The sequence below is a fragment of the Lynx rufus genome, unplaced genomic scaffold (genome assembly GCF_022079265.1).
Source record: "Lynx rufus isolate CCGP_SWC_20201006 ecotype Redwood Valley unplaced genomic scaffold, mLynRuf1.p SCAF_10, whole genome shotgun sequence".
Classification (NCBI taxonomy): domain Eukaryota; kingdom Metazoa; phylum Chordata; class Mammalia; order Carnivora; family Felidae; genus Lynx; species Lynx rufus.
In genome coordinates, this window is record NW_025814824.1 from 14289307 (window position 1) to 14305421 (window position 16115).

Genomic DNA, 16115 nt, shown 5'->3' on the forward strand with positions numbered 1-16115 from the left:
AACTGATCACAGTGATGAGAATAGTGTTGCTCACCATGGGCTGGACATCATCATGACCACTGAGTCACAGGGGCTGCCACAATCCATCGTATGATGAAATGGTTCATAAAGGTCACGTCCAAGCAGGTCTAGAGAGTGTCACCTTTGTGACACTAGTGCCTTTTCCTCAGTTCATGCACATGATCTCACAGTAGGCTCTAGATGATCCAGTGGTAGGAGAGGAAAATTCTTGTGTCTGGTTCATCAGTGTATTGGAGGAAGAAGAAGATGGACAGTTGTCACACTATAGTCATTCAATATTGACTTTCAAGGACAGGCTGAAGGGAATTCTCCCAGTGGACAGAGATACAACTGGTACACTTGGTTGTTTGCTTTGTAGGGGAGGAGGAGTGGGCAGGGATATGGATACACATAGGTTTCCAGGCAGGGACAGATGGCTTGGTTAGTTAGTCAGGGACATGAAACTAGCAAGATTGGAAGGTTGGAGACATGAAGGTGGACCTGTAGGAGTGGGCACAAGGGCATCTGCTCCAGGGGGATGCTCAATAACCAGGTGGACAGGATGACCTACTCAGTGAATAGCAGCCAATATCTCTCCTTGGCCACCCATTGCTTGAGCAAGGAGTTGGCCACACTGGTAGGAATGGAGGCTCTGCCTTTTCCCAAAAGAATGGGCTGCCTCTCACAAGGCAACCTGTTGGCTACTGGCTACTGCCAATGCTGAATTTCCAGCATGTTAGCGTAAGAGAAGGAAATCGCACCCTCAGTAGGGTATGCTGTCTGAAGGACATCAGCCAGCTGCTTGGTGGCAGGTTGATTACATTAGGCCTCTTCCACTTTGGAGGTGACACTTCAGACCGTATTCTGCCAGTCTATAGCTGGGACTTGATTCTATTTAAGGAGAAATACAATTCTTTTTTTTTTTTTTTCCCAACGTTTATTTATTTTTGGGACAGAGAGAGACAGAGCATGAACGGGCGAGGGGCAGAGAGAGAGGGGGACACAGAATCGGAAACAGGCTCCAGGCTCTGAGCCATCAGCCCAGAGCCCGACGCGGGGCTCGAACTCACGGAGCGCGAGATCGTGACCTGGCTGAAGTCGGACGCTTAACCGACTGCGCCACCCAGGCGCCCCGGAGAAATACAATTCTTTTGAGAGTAGAATCATAAAAAGGATCCATAAAATTCTTTGAGGTATTTCTGGTTTCAGCATAATCACTAACAAACCATTTGGCCTCATTCCCTCCAGTTCTTCCTTTAGTGGACACGAGGTGGGACAGTGACCCATTACCATTTTTCATGAGAGAGCCTTTATTTAAAAAAAAAAAAAAAAGGTTGTAAACGGCTTCTCCATGAGTAAAAAGTCCTAGTCCCAACTTCTCAGCTTTTCCTGCATATCTAACCCCCCTCTAAATTTCTAGCATCGCTTTTTTACCAGAAGCACATGAGTGTTTGCCTAGTCTTAACAAAAAAGATTCTGACATTTTGAACCATCTTTATGGTAACATTAATTAAAGCAGTGACAGGGCACTTTCTCCCTGCTAGTCGCTAGACTAGGTGTTTTTAATAAGGTATTTCATTTACTTTCCAGAATAACAGTACCGGGTAAATGTTATAATCACATTGTCGACGAGGACACCAAGGATCAGAGAAGTTAGATAACTTGCCCACAGCTGGCCAGTTGGGCAGCTAGGATGGAATCCACCTGTGGTCTTCAGCCATGTGTAGAAGATTCTCACTTGTTTTTTGAACTTCAGAGTTACATAACCCACTGGACCAATTGATTCGTTATGCTCCAAGCATTACCTTTCCTCTTCTGTTTTTCATCCCCAAGTATTTATTGGACGTCACATCACCTGCACAGGCACTGTTCCAGGTTTTGGCGCATTTACTAGCCACAAAGATCACATGTGTTTTGGTAACGCAAGGCTCTTGCCTCTGCATTCGTTGGTGCGGGACACTGGAAACTAGAGATTACAGCTAGGGCATTTTGGCTTGATGGATGAGGAGAAAGGAGTGCAGGAGGCTGGTTGGCTGGGCTAGCAGGGCGCGGTTATACCACTGTTGGCCACCAGATGGCAGAGGCGTCCAGGGCAGCGCAGCCGCAGGGAGGCTCTGGTGCGCTGAGGCCTGGCTACAGGCTTGAGAGCCAAGGGCCGAAGGGTTTGTTAACACTGTTTTCACCAGGGACGTTCAGTTGCTTAGACAAATATAATTCAGAAAGATAGAGAATAGGATTCTCTGGTGACTTTCTTTTCTTTTCTTTTTTTAAGCTTTATTTATTTTGAGAGAGAGTATGCATGCACAAGCGGGGCAGGGGCAGAGAGAGAGAGAGAGAGAGAGAGAGAGAGAGAGAGGGAGGGAGAATCCCAAGCAGGCTCTGCCACAGAGCCTGATGCAGGGCTGAAACTCACAAACTGGGAGATCATGACCTGAGCCGAAATCAAGAGCCAGACACTTAACTGACTGAGCCACCCAGTTGTCCCTCTGATGGCTTTCAAACAGGCTCATTGGGGTTCTGATGGAGGATTTATGCCCAGAAAATGAAATCTAGAAGAGTATGTGTCTGAGTGTGTGTGTGTGTGTGTGTGTGTGTGTGTGTGTGTTCGCGCGTACGCTTGTGTTATGTTTTGGAGGTGGGGGTCATTGGAAGAGATAGTTTCAAAGAAACGATCAACACAGAAAATGAACAAATGAACCAGACAGTAGACTAGATGTGATCAGCAGACAGGATCCGGAAGAAATGATTTGTATCTTAAGGTGAGTTATGTAACGTGAGTGAACTTCGGTTGTGATGAGGTTCTAGAAGGGGATTCTTAGCACTTCTTTTTGTTCCCCCAGTGCAACGAACCCATTTGATAGGCTGGTGAAATTTATGGGTCCTGTAGTAGACTATGTTTTACAAAAATGGTCTCAACCATATCTTGGGTCTCATTTTTTCCCCAAAGCTTATTTCTTTCCCACCAAGTGGTGGAGTCTGTGGACTCTCCCCATGAACCTGCGTGGGTCTTCGTGGCTGCCTCAACTCATAGAGGAGGGCGAAGTGCCACAGGACTTTGCAGATAAGCAATAAAAGGTGGTACAGCTTCTGTCTGGCTTTGTCTCTCGACACTCTGAGCTGCCATTGTAAGAAGTTGGGCAACCCTGAAGCTGCCATGTTCAACCACGTGGAAATTCTCTGGAAGAGATTGGGGGCAGGGGTGGCGCGGGGAATTAAAGAGTACATTTATCGTGATGAAAAAAATAAACAAAAATTCAAAAAGTTAAAAAAAAAATTAGAGATTCTGAATGAGCTCTGCCCTGTCCTAGCCCCTGGCTGTTCAGGTCCTCCCAGCCTAGGTGCTAAACACGTAAATGGATCATTCCAGTCCCAGCTACTCTGTATTTCCATGAGACCGCAAGCAGGAATTCCTCAGTGGAGCTGTCAGCCCCAGAACCATGAGAGATAATAATAATCATCAGAGGATCGTTGTTTTAAGCCGTGAAGTTTTGTGATTTGTTACATAGGAACAGATAACACAAACAGACCCTTTTTCAGAATACTCTTTCCAAATGCTTCAAATAAAATATGTAGGATTACAAAGGAATATTGAAATATGAAATACCCCAATAAATGATAATACATGTGCTTCTTTATTAAGATATTAGTGCTGGATATGATGACTACTCTAATTTCTAAGCATTGATGAGCATAAGTGATATCTGGAGATAGTCTGCATAACAAAAGTTTTTGTCTGTAAAACAAAAAAATATGATATAAAAATATCTTACTTTTTTGATAACAAAGTCACAGTTACCTCTATTACTATCGTGACATGCTGGTTTTATTCATTATAGAAGGAAGTGCTCAATTTCAGTTACAGATGAGTGAAAATAAAGGAATCAAGGTATAATTTTTTTTCTCCAAGTTCTTGGATTGCTTTCCTCCACCCCCACACCCATTGGGAACCATCAGCAGTGGGTGCTTGTGAGACTCTCAGGGACTATAAAACAGTCCTGTCTTTTCTGGATGGTGGAAGGGAGGGTGTGACATCAAGTCCTTGCCAGAGATCATGTGACTCTTCGGTACCAGTGTGTTTTCCCAAGCCACTGCTCTGCTCCTTTTCTCTACAGCTGTTTTGTCTTGCATTCCCCTTTCATGGATCTGTTTCTCTCTTTGTACCATGGCCCTTTCTTCTTCCGTGATCCCTCCTCATCATGGAATTAAATGGCGATCTTTAGTTCTAAATTTTTTTAAATGTTTATTCATTTTTGAGAGTGGGTGGGTGGGGAATACAGGATCTAAAGCAGGCTCAGTCCTGACAGCAAAGAACTCAATGCAGGGCTCAAACTCAGGAACTGTGAGATCATGCCCTGAGCCAAAGTCGGACACTTAACCGACTGAGCCATCAGCTGCCCCTCCAGACACTCCCATTTTTAGTATTGCTACTTATCCTGCCCTGCCCTTCTTGATGAAAACTTTCAGGGCAGAGAGAACGGAGTAGGTAGTGAGCATCGATCATGTACCAGATCCTCTGTAAGATCCAGTAAAGTAGATGCCATTGACTTTGTTTTACAAAGAAGGGAATTGAAGTTCAGAAAGTTGGGTAAACGGTTCAGGGTCACGTGGTTAGTAAATGGTAGAACTGAAACTTAGAGCCTTGGTATTTTTTAGCTTCAGAGACTCTGCTCTCTTGTGACATAGACCTTATTCCACTTCACCCCAGGGTTGAAGCTTAGCCACTTTTCATATGCTAAGTCCTAACATGTGTTCCTTTTCTGCAATAACCTGAACATAGCCTTGAGCCTTTATACATTGCTTTCTCATTTCCTGCTGAACCACATTTGATGAATGTCTTTCTAAAAGTTCTCTTCTCTTTTCTCATTCTTTATACTGACCTTATTTTTTTGACCTAGATGCTAGGTGCACGAATCTATCCCCAGCTATCATTTCCCCCTTGAGCTTCAAATCCATATGCCCAAATGCCTAGTGCCATTTTCATAGGTGAATGCAACTGAAAATTCAATAAGCTGGACTCTCTCTTGGCCTTCCTTCCCACTGTCTTTTTCTACAGACCACCTCCGTCACTGTGGCAGAGTCTGTGGAAGGGCTCTTTTGGAACATCTCTTCCAGCCTCTATTAAGTGGACTTCTCCAATGCAGAAGTTGGGCCATTCTTTCTCTTCTCTTCTACCACGAAATTTCCCAGGGTCCCAGGGTTCAGACCTACACTCATTCCTCAAGTGGTCTCGTCCAGGTCAAAGGTATTTAATAACGTATTTTTGCTGATGAACCTCAAATTTCTCTCTCTCCAGCCAGACCTCTCTCTTGAGTTCAGACTTGCATATTTGACCGCATGTGAGCATCTCCATAGGGGTGTCTAATCAGCATCTCAAGCTTAATATATCCAGAGGAGAACATTGAGGTTCCTGCTGCCTATAAATGCTCACCTTCCACGTCGTAGATGACTTACCTTCTATCTCTTTCAGGTCTCCACTTAGAGATGGCTTGCTCTACCCATCCTGTATAAAATAGAGCATGTAGGGGCACCTGGGTGGCTCAGTCGGTTGAGCGGTCGAACTTCGGCTCAGGTCATGATCTCGCGGTCCATGAGTTCGAGCCCCGCATCGGGCTCTGTGCTGACAGCTCAGAGCCTGGAGCCTGTTTCAGATTCTGTGTCTCCCTCTCTCTGCCCCTCCCCCGTTCATGCTCTGTCTCTCTCTGTCTCAAAAATAAATAAACGTTAAAAAAAATTAAAAAAATAAAATAAAATAAAATAAAATAGAGCATGTATCATCACCTTAATCCATCTAACTTTATTTCCATGGTATGTGCTTGACATCAAGTTATGAGACATTAGGTTATTTATTGCTTGTTCCACTACAACGTAAGATCCACTACAAGGTAAGCTGTCTAAAAGCAGGATCTTGTCCACTGGTGTATCCCTGGAACCTGGAAGGCTTCCTGCACTTAGTAAGTGCAAGAAATACTTCTTAGATGCCCTCTGCCACTTACCTATTGTAGGCACACCATCATCTCTCACCTGGCTTGCAGCAAAAGCCTAAATGCTCTCCTAGCCTCTAGTTCCACTTATTTTCCAAACTGAAGCCACTTTGACTTTCCTAAAATGAAAAGCTGTTCATCCACTGCCCTTAGGCTTTTCTGGGGGAGATTCTGTGTTCTTCAGGACTCTGGATCTCAAGCAACAGAAACCTCCAATCTCCCAGCTGTTCTGGTTGATTCCCCACCGTTCAGATTTTGGCTTAGTCATACTTGCTTTGACAGCCTTTTGTGACCATCATTGGGGTGGGTACCTTCCTTTTGAACTCCATATATCATCCTGTAATTATTAATATTTCAGACCTACTATATTATATGACAAATGCCTATTTTTGTGATTTCTTCCCACATACTGGAAGTAACTGCGTGAACATCTAAATTACTCACTGATGTATCCTCATCACCTCCACTGTACCTGACATGTAGGAATTGCTCGGTAAATATTTATCAAATTAAAGAGTCCTCTGTGCTTCCCATTCCTACCGTCACTGACTACTGCTTCTTGCTGTCTCTTCTCTCTGCATAATCAGAGCTGTAACTCTACCTGGCCACTATGCTATTGCCCCAGGACTCTGAAATCTACAGTGTGTCAATTTTTTTTAAATTTTTTAAAAATGTTTTTATTTATTTTTGAGACAGAGAGAGACAGAGCATGAGCAGAGAAGGGGCAGAGAGAGGGAGACACAGAATCTGAAGCAGGCTCCAGGCTCTGAGCTGTCAGCACAGAGCCCGACATGGGGCTCGAACTCACACACTGCGAGAACATGACATGAGCTGAAGTCGGACGCTCAACTGACTGAGCCACCCAGGTGCCCGGCAGTGTGTCGATTTAAAAAAAAATTTTTTTTTCAACGTTTATTTATTTTTGGGACAGAGAGAGACAGAGCATGAACGGGCGAGGGGCAGAGAGAGAGGGAGACACAGAATCGGAAACAGGCTCCAGGCTCTGAGCCATCAGCCCAGAGCCTGACGCTGGGCTCGAACTCACGGACCGCGAGATCGTGACCTGGCTGAAGTCGGACGCTTAACCGACTGCGCCACCCAGGCGCCCCAATGTGTCGATTTTAAAAATGATTGTGCAATTAATCCAACAGCACATGCATGTAGGATCACTGAGCTTAATACCTAGTTAGCAAGAATAATTAGTTGAAACAGGAAACCAGCAGATGGTAAGTATTATCAATAACACCAATATAGGAGCCAAGACATGAATTCCAAAGTTAATTTGAGGGCATATTTTGTGCTTGCCCTGGCACCAAAATTGCTAGTTATGACTCTGTTTGGAAGTTCCTTTCTACACAATAATTTCTGATGGCAGATCTCTTGACTTTATTCACTGTCTGTGGGCACGAGAAGGTAGAAAATACACTCACACCACCAAGTTATGGGAAGGATAGATTATGGGGCTGCCTTTCTGGGTCTGTCCTGTTAATTGGAGTGTTAGGATTTGAGGTGCCACCAAAAGAGGTTACAGCATGACTTACCAGTGGTGGTCTGCAAAGATCAATGAAATATGCAAGATAGAAACGTGTCCACCAGCGAGTACAGCCACCTCTAGTGCCTTTAGTTCTAGGACCTTCAGAAATATGAGTTGGTGCCTTAGAGAGAGAATGTTTACTCTTCTGGACAATCAGTCAGTGCTGCAATGGCCCCCGATCTCCCCAAGGATGTGGGTGTTTCCCATGTCTCCAGCATTCAGTGTTAGCCGGAAAAGTATCAGCACATGGAGTCCTCTACTGAAGAAAATTACAACAAACAAAAAAAGATGACTGCCTGTGGACATAGCGTGCAACATTCAGGGCTCCGGACTTTTCCCATTGTTATCTAACAAAATTTTGCTGTCCAAAGTCCTGAGTCAGACTCAGAGTTGCTTTGGAAACTCAAGAGGTCAGTCGTCAACCATCCCATTTCCTTCTATTCCTTCACTCTTATGCTTCTTTCAGAGACTCCCAGGTCTTGTGTCTCATACAGCTGTGCCAAGGAGTCCGTTGTATCATCACGCTGGCCCAGCTTCTTGTCTGCTTCTATGGCTCCCCCAGGGCCTGGCATTTGTGATGGAGAGAAGATCACATAGTACATCACACCACAAGCCTCCCCCCCGCCACCTATGAGCTATGGGGCCTCAGACTCCTCATCAGTATACTGGGGAAGACAGCAGTGGCCATCTCACTTATAAAATGTTCTCACAGGAACTTCTGAAAATCTTGTAACTGAGTGCCAGCAGGACAAAACATCCTATCCCTCCTCTGCTAATGGAATAAATTCCGTCTCTTCCCTGCCACATCTTCCATATGCCCCCAGTTGATTGACTGCAAAGGCTTTCTCATAAGTAAATTATGGGGCATTCACCACTGAAGCTTCTATTTCAGTTGCAAGAAAGAATGTTATTAACAAGGAAGCCAACCTCGTATTCAGAGGATCAAGCGAGGTCCTCAGATCCATTGACCCCTCAGTCTGATGTCTTATAAACTGATAAAAATCAGGCTATCACTTTGTCTTTAGGTGTGAGGGATAAGCAAAGAATAAACTTTTATCTTGAATGGATAGAGGCTTGAGTGGGCGGTGTAGGCTGGAAAGATGTGATCACATGTCTATAGGCCATCTGTGTGTTTCAAGGGAAATCATGACTGAGAAATTGTTAGGATGAAAGGGACATAATAGGACACTGAGATACCTCTCTTGAAATCAGATTCATGTAAACCAAGTGTTGGCTGTGTAAACCTTGGGTGGAGGGGAGACACCATATCATCCTGTGCGTGATCAAATGTATTTGTTTCCCATGACAAATACTATAACAAATCATGTAAAAATAAAGCAGATGTTCTGTAACTGTGTATAGTGTTGGATGTTAAGGTACATGTATGGTGGTGATCGTTTTGTAATACACACAAATATCAGATAATTATGTTTCACACCTAAAATGAATACGTTACATGTCACTTATCTCTAAAATTTTTTTTTAACATTTATTTATTATTGAGAGACCGAGAGACACAGAGTGTGAGCAGGGGAGGGGTAGGGAGAGGGGGAGACACAGAATCCGAAGCAGGCTCCAGGCTCTGAGCTGTCAGCACATAGCCCGACGCGGAGCTCGAACTCACCAACCGTGAAGTCATGACCTGAGCCGAAGTCGGTCACTTAACCAACTGAGCCACCCAGGCACCCCTCTAAAAATTTTTTAAGCAAATTTATCTTACCATTATGGGTGTTAGAGGTCGAAAATGTGTCTGCAGGACTTTGTTTCTTCTGGAAACTCTAGAGGAGAATCTGTTGTCTTGACTTTTCCAGTTTCTAGCGGTTGCCCACATTCCTTGGCTTGTGACCCCTTTCTCCATGTTCAAAGCCAGCATGGAGTGTCTGCAAATCCCTCTCTGACCATCTTACTTCCCTGTTATAAAGACCCTTGTGATTGCATTGGGCCCACCCAGATAAATCCAGGAGAATCTAATCTCAAAATCTCTAAGCTCATCTACAAAGTCCCCTTTGCCACCATAACATAACATATTCCCAGCTTCCAGGGATTAGAATGTGGGCATCTCTGGAGAGGCATCATTCAGCATACCACATCAAGGATGTGAAAATTATTTTTGTTCTGGGTGACTTTTGGGTCATGTTGGCATGCAGGTAGTCAAGTGCTCCAGTGATGGGCACTGCTTGTCATGACTTCCATTTCTCCTTTAGGTTTCCTGGACTCCACTGTGCTACAGGAGTGCTGACCATGTAACCAGGGTCTGTCTCCTAGACCTTCAGCACCAGAGGAGTCAATGTCAAGTCATAAAGTATGGGGACTTGAAGGGATCTGAGAGATTATGTGATCCAATCCTTTTCATTTTGTATGTGAGGAGGATGAAGTACAGAGACTCCAAGGTGACCTGCCAAGGTCAATGCCCAGTTAGTGGCGCAAAAAAGGGGTACCTGCTTCCTTCTTTTCTTCTCGTTACATCACTGGGATTTCAAGTTAAGTTTGGGAAGCTTTATGGAGCTAGTCACCGATTGTCTGAGCTTGTCATTTTTTTCCTCCTGTGACATTGGGTAAATAACATTATGTATAAAAAGACAACTAAAAGTCGTGTCTCCATGAAGTTCACCAATCTGTTTAACAATGTGGCTAATGTGTAAAGTGACAGAATAATGGCAAATGAACTTAAATCTTAGGATGAAGAAACTTTTTCCTTAGTTCATAAATATGGTCTAAATCCTTGGGCTTTTTTTTTTTATAAATTTTTAAAAAATGTTTATTTATTTTTGGGAGACAGAGAGACAGAGTGCGGGAGGGGCAGAGCATGAGGGAGACACAGAATCTGAAGCAGGCTCCAGGCTCTGAGCCGTCAGCCCAGAGCCCGATGCGGGGCTCGAACTCCCGGACCGCGAGATCGTGACCTGGCTGAAGTCGGACGCTTAACCGACTGCGCCACCCAGGCGCCCCCGCTTTTTTTTTTTACACTTCTTTTTCTTTAAAGGGTATAGAAGAGCATTTATTGATGGCCAGCTGTATGTGAGATACTGCTTTAGGTTCTGAGGAAAAGACAACAAAGAAGGTTTTGTGGCGATGTATTATTTACCATTTGGGTTTCTCAAACTCCTGAAAACACAGAGAAAAACAACTTTAACATTGTAAATGCAGTAACTTGGAGGCAGCTTAAGTAGAGCACTGAATGAGAGTAATTGAATATGTGGTACAATATGGAGGCCAAAGTATATTCACAACCCTTTAAAATTCCTTGTGGATGGGCACCTGTTCTTTGCTCAAAATGAATTGCTTCGTCTGCCAATGTTAGAAGAGCCAAAGCACGGAGGCGTGGCTATGGTGTGGAAATCCAGCATTTGGACAGATCCAAATACGGACGGGAAAAATAAGTGCCGGCGCCCGGGTGGTTCAGTTGGTTAGGCGTGGGATGTTGGCTCAGGTCATAATCTCACAGTTCCTGAGTTCGAGCCCCGCATCTGGCTCCCTACTGACAGTTCAGAGCCGGGAGCCTGCTTTGGATTCTGTGTTTCCCTCTCTCTCTGCCCCTCCCCTGCTTGCACTCTGTCTCTCTCAGAAATAAATAAACATTAAAAAAAAAAAAAAAGAAAAGAAAGAAAGAACGGAAAAGTAAGTGTCAGCTCTCACACCTGCCAGAGCTCTTTGCATTTGGGTTCATAGATCTCACAGGCCTGGTTTGCTTATTTGTGACTTATTTTTCCTATGGAATTTGTTAAATCAGTTCCTCCTATGCCATAAATTACTCCCCAAAAACAAGGCAGTTTGCTTTGGAAGCCAAATGAACATTCTGAGGTCCCTTGGTATCTTGTGATACAATCCATTTGTAACTGTATTTCGGAACGCGGAAATATTTAAGGAAATCAGTAAACTAGAGACGATATGCATTATTTGCCTCAGGGAAATACGTTTTTACTTCTTTGTAGCTTTGAAGTCACCAGAAAGGGAACTGAGCAGAAAGAGGAGAGGAGAGTCATAGTGTTGAAAAAGGATGTTTCTGGGAGAAGTTGGAGGTGGTGGGGAAGAAGGGGGGCACCTTGAAAACCAGAACTGGTTTTAGACCACAACTCGTATGACCTGCAGAGATAGGAGGTGTTTTGCAGAGGGTGGATTAATGGCAGCCTGTTGTCTTGTGATGACCAGATCAGACTCTGAGGCAGTTGATCAGTGAAACAACTTGGAAATGGGCCACTGGCTCAAAGATTGCACAAGGAATAAAGGCAACAGTGAGTAGAGAGAATTCCAGAAGGCTTTGTTATTCTCTTGAAGCACTCATCTTGGGTCTCTGTGCAACCTTGAATGGCATACCACTGAATTCCACCTGAGGGAAACAAAAGAGGTAGGGTTGGGGTGCCCGGCTGGCCCAGTCAGTACAGCATGCAAATCTATCTTGGGGTTGTAAATCTATCATGGGGTTCAAGCCCCATGTGGGGGGGGGGGTAGGGTAAGGAAATTCCTTGTGAAGTGCAACCTACCTGGCTTAGATGCTTCAAACTAACAGGTTAAAAAAAAAAAAAAGTAACAGGGTTCCTGGGTGGCTCAGTCGGTTAAGCATCTGACTTCGGATCAGGTCATGATCTCAGGGTTTGTGGGTCTGAGCCCTGCTTTGGGCTCTCTGCTGTCAGCACAGGGTGCACTTCAGATCCTCTGTTCCCCTCTCTGCCCCTCCCGTGGGCTCTCTTTCTCTCTCTCAAAAATAAACAAACAAAAGAAACAAAGACAAAGCAAAACTTCTAGGTTTATGAAGATACATTTTGTCTTTAAGAACTCCCACCTAAATGTATTCTAGTTAGCTACATTGCAATACAGTAGCTTTCAAATTTGAAAGCAAAATAGCTTTCAATTACAGATGATAAAACCCATGCAATTGCCACTGACTTGTAAAACTTTCTGAAGTGTTAGCTTCCATTATCATTCCCCAGTTTAACCCAGGTCATGAGTTATTCAAAGGGCTTAATCCACAGAAGGATCATTTGGATGTGTAAGTGCTTCTCAGAAAGGGAAGTGTGTCCTTGACTTTGTTTAATTTTCACCCTGATTTTGGAAGTAATGCATGTTCACTGCACAAAATGTGAAAAATAAACACAAGTGCAAAATAAGGGAGAGTGTTGTCCTGTAATCCTGCCCAGCCTCCCCCACCCCCCACCGCCTTCCACGTGTATGAAGGGAGAACACGAAGGAGCAGTTCCCCAAAGGCAGCCAAACGTGTAATGGTTGGAAACTTCTCAAAACAGTAGTCACTCAACCAGGGGCAATTTTGCCTCCCACCTCCAGGACAGTAGATAATGCCCAGAAACATTTTTGTTGTTACAACTTGGAAGATCTTACTTGCATGGAGTGACATGCTAAACCTCCTACGGTCCATAATATAGCCCTGCATAACAATGAACTATCCTGCCAAAGTGTTAATAGTGTCAAGGGTGAGAAACCCTGTTAATAAAGCTCTCAAAGTGTTCCAGTTCTATTTGTTTCACGACAAAATTTGCGAGTTAGGAAACTGCTGTGCCCACGACACTGGAGTCAGACTGGGTCCTTGATGGGTCAAGAGCCATTGTCAATATTTTGACACATCAGCCTCCAGACTCATGTGCAGAGACCTTTGGCACTTGTTCTGAAGTTCAGCTGCCTTGATGAGTGAGTATGTGTCCACATTTTGAAAGACAAGAGCAATCACCGGGAGCCAGCATCTCATGGCTTCAGGGGTTCCTGGCACCTCTCCCCTTCTAGAAGGAAGGGGCTCTGACCGGCAGAGGCATGAGCCAGAGGGAACACGGGGCTTAGAGAGTGGACTGAATAAGCACAAATAACCCTCTTAATACCAAAACCCATCACGTGGGACCCCCAAGTTCTCTTCCTCTCTCCCAACTAACTTTGATCTCTAACTTTTTCTTTTCTCCTTCCAACTCCATAGAGGAATTTAGAGTTTTGCCTTGTGGAGATGTTTATTCACGGTTGGTATTCCATGCCTACTGTTCTGCAACTGCCTTTCTTCTGCTCAAGAATGTCTTAGAGATTGTTCCCATGTTAACAAAGGGATCTAGTTCATGTAAGTGTTGCATAGCATTCCATAGCCTGAATATACATCTCAGTTTGTTTGTTTGTTTGTTTATTGAGAGAGACAGTACCCAATCTGGGGAGAGGAGCAGAGGGAAAGGGAGAGCGAATCCTAAGCAGGTTCCACATCCAAGGCAGAGCTCCACACAGGGCTTGATTCCACAACCCTGAGATCATGGCCTGAGCTGAAATCAAGAGTCTGATGTTCAACCAACTAAACCACCCAGGCATCCTTGCATCATAGTTTGAAGAACACTTCGTCCATAGATAAACATTTAGGTCATTTCCATTACTTTACAATTAAATATAATATTGAGGGATAACCTTGATAATCATTCTTTTTTGTATTACATGTGAATATTTTGCTGCAGTAGATATCAAGAAATACAATTGCTTTGTAGAAGGCTGTGTTCATTTAAAATTTCAATGGAAATTCCCAAACTGTCTAAAAAATTGCTAACCTAATCTAAATTATCACTGGAATCTTTTTTTCTGTTATTTATATTCCAACTATTTTCATCCAGTTTATTCTTTATCTTTAAATTTCGGGGGTTGTCGTTCATTTTATAGGTCTTAAAATATTGAAGTATTCAAATTTATCTTTCATTTCCTTTACAACGTAGGTCTTTTGGATGTTCAAGAGGCCTCCTCTCTTTCAGTCTTCTTCGGTATTTTCTTCTAATGTTGTCATCGTTTGGACGTTTGCACTTACCCTTTAACCTCTGCAGACAAGGCTGGATTCCTAGGCACGTCACCTGTGCACTTGTACAGGCTCTGTGCTTAGGAGGGCCCTGCAGACTATTACTAATTTTTTGTGAGGATGTGAGTGGTGTGAATGAGGCAGTATAGACATTCACTTGAATTTGAATCTTGCCTCCAATACTCATCAGCTGTGTGACACCATGCACATGTCTTAATCTTCCAATGCCTCAGATTTCTCACCTTTAAAATGGGGGTAGTGACAAGATCAAGCCCATGTCATTGTTTTGTCGGTATAATGTCATCCAGGTTGAGGCCCTTAGGACAGCATCTGGCACATAGTAAATGTTTACTGATGTTTGCTTTTATATAAGGATTTTTTCCTGTCATCATTTTCATATATATATATTTTTTTAAGTGTCAAGACTTACCTTTCACGTGAATCTCTTTTATGCAGTACTGACCAGGTTTCGTTTTGCAGGTTCCAAGATCCAAAAGACATCCATGGAAGGGGATTGAGAGGTTGCATAATCTACAAATCACACCTCCAGCACCTCCAAGTACAGAAGATAAATAACTAACTAAATAAATAAATAAATAAAGGCAAAACAGAAGTGACGACCAGAAAGGAAAAAAAAAAGAAGAGACAAAGGGAGAGGGGAAAAAAAAATGTGATTTTCAACTGGAAAAGGTAAGCAACAATTAAAAAAAGAATTCTAAAAACTCATATAAATTAAAATTATTTTTATTTCGAGAGTGGGAGAAATTTCAAAGCATATGCTACATTCATGCAATTGGAAGCACCCAGAACGGATACTAATTAGAAATGAGGCCAGGTTGTCTAAACAATTTAGTTGGGAAAAATTTACTCGACTCCTCGGCACCTAATTAAATCAAACCAGTTATTTAGCCAGAAAATTGAATTTCAGCCATATAGTCACTATTAGGCGGCCCCCACTTCAATGTCTATGTATTGTGGGTTCTCTGTGACTGTGTATTGCTTGATTAATGTTTACATATAGGTTATCTCCAGCATTCAAATCCAGCAGCTTAAAATGTTATTTTGATTACATAGAAATGGCCCAGAGATTCTCAAACTTAGTCAGCATAAGCAAGATTGGAAGCTAGCTATTATCTAGAGGACTGGCTTCCAAATTTGACTGTGCATCTCATTTACGTAAACAGTTAAAATACAATAAACACAAACTCCCAGAGCCCCTATAGACCTGTATTAGAACATATAGGAAGTGAGGCTCAGAAATCTGTATTGTAGATATGCAGAAACAGTGGAGGGCATGTGATTTGAACATAGATGTCCAGACCAGTGTTTCAGGACCACTAGTTTCACTGAATTCAGGCAGTGCCTTTATAATAATTTCTACAGGGAGCCTTGGCTACTGATGGAGAGCTCATCACCATTAAAAACACCTCAGCCTGTTAAAAGATTCTTCTAAAATTGAGTCCAAATCTGCCTCAGTGTGCATAGTTTTCATCTTTTAACATAGGAAGACCATTGCCACGTCACTCTTATTCACTGATGACCCGAAGGAAGAGTTTATTAGGCAGTTTGCACTTTGTATTTTTTCCATCTCCCTCTGCCATTTTCAGGGTTAGAAAAGATCACTTTTAAGAGAAAATAGTCGGCTGATGAGGCTAATTAACCTCTGTTGACTATTCTCATCTCAAGACACTTTGGAAATTTCACAGTTGGTTCTCTCTCTGAGCGAGGCAGACTTTCAATCCATAATCAACAATCCATCAACAAATATTTTCTTAAGAACTAAGCTTATGCCAAGGACCCTGCTAGGCAATTTACATGCATTAGCTCCATCATTGTTCAC

The 16115-nt window shown here is 43.3% G+C and overlaps 1 protein-coding gene across 1 annotated transcript in view; it reads left to right on the top strand.

Annotated features, from left to right (window-relative positions):
* Positions 1-14900, top strand: part of CUNH9orf85 (chromosome unknown C9orf85 homolog) — a 133360-nt gene extending 118460 nt beyond the window's left edge. Inside the window, exon 4 of the transcript XR_006966177.1 lies at positions 14756-14900. The gene's annotated coding sequence lies outside the window, so the exon portion shown is untranslated. The remainder of the gene's footprint in view (positions 1-14755) is intronic.
* The last annotated feature ends 1215 nt before the right edge of the window (positions 14901-16115 follow it).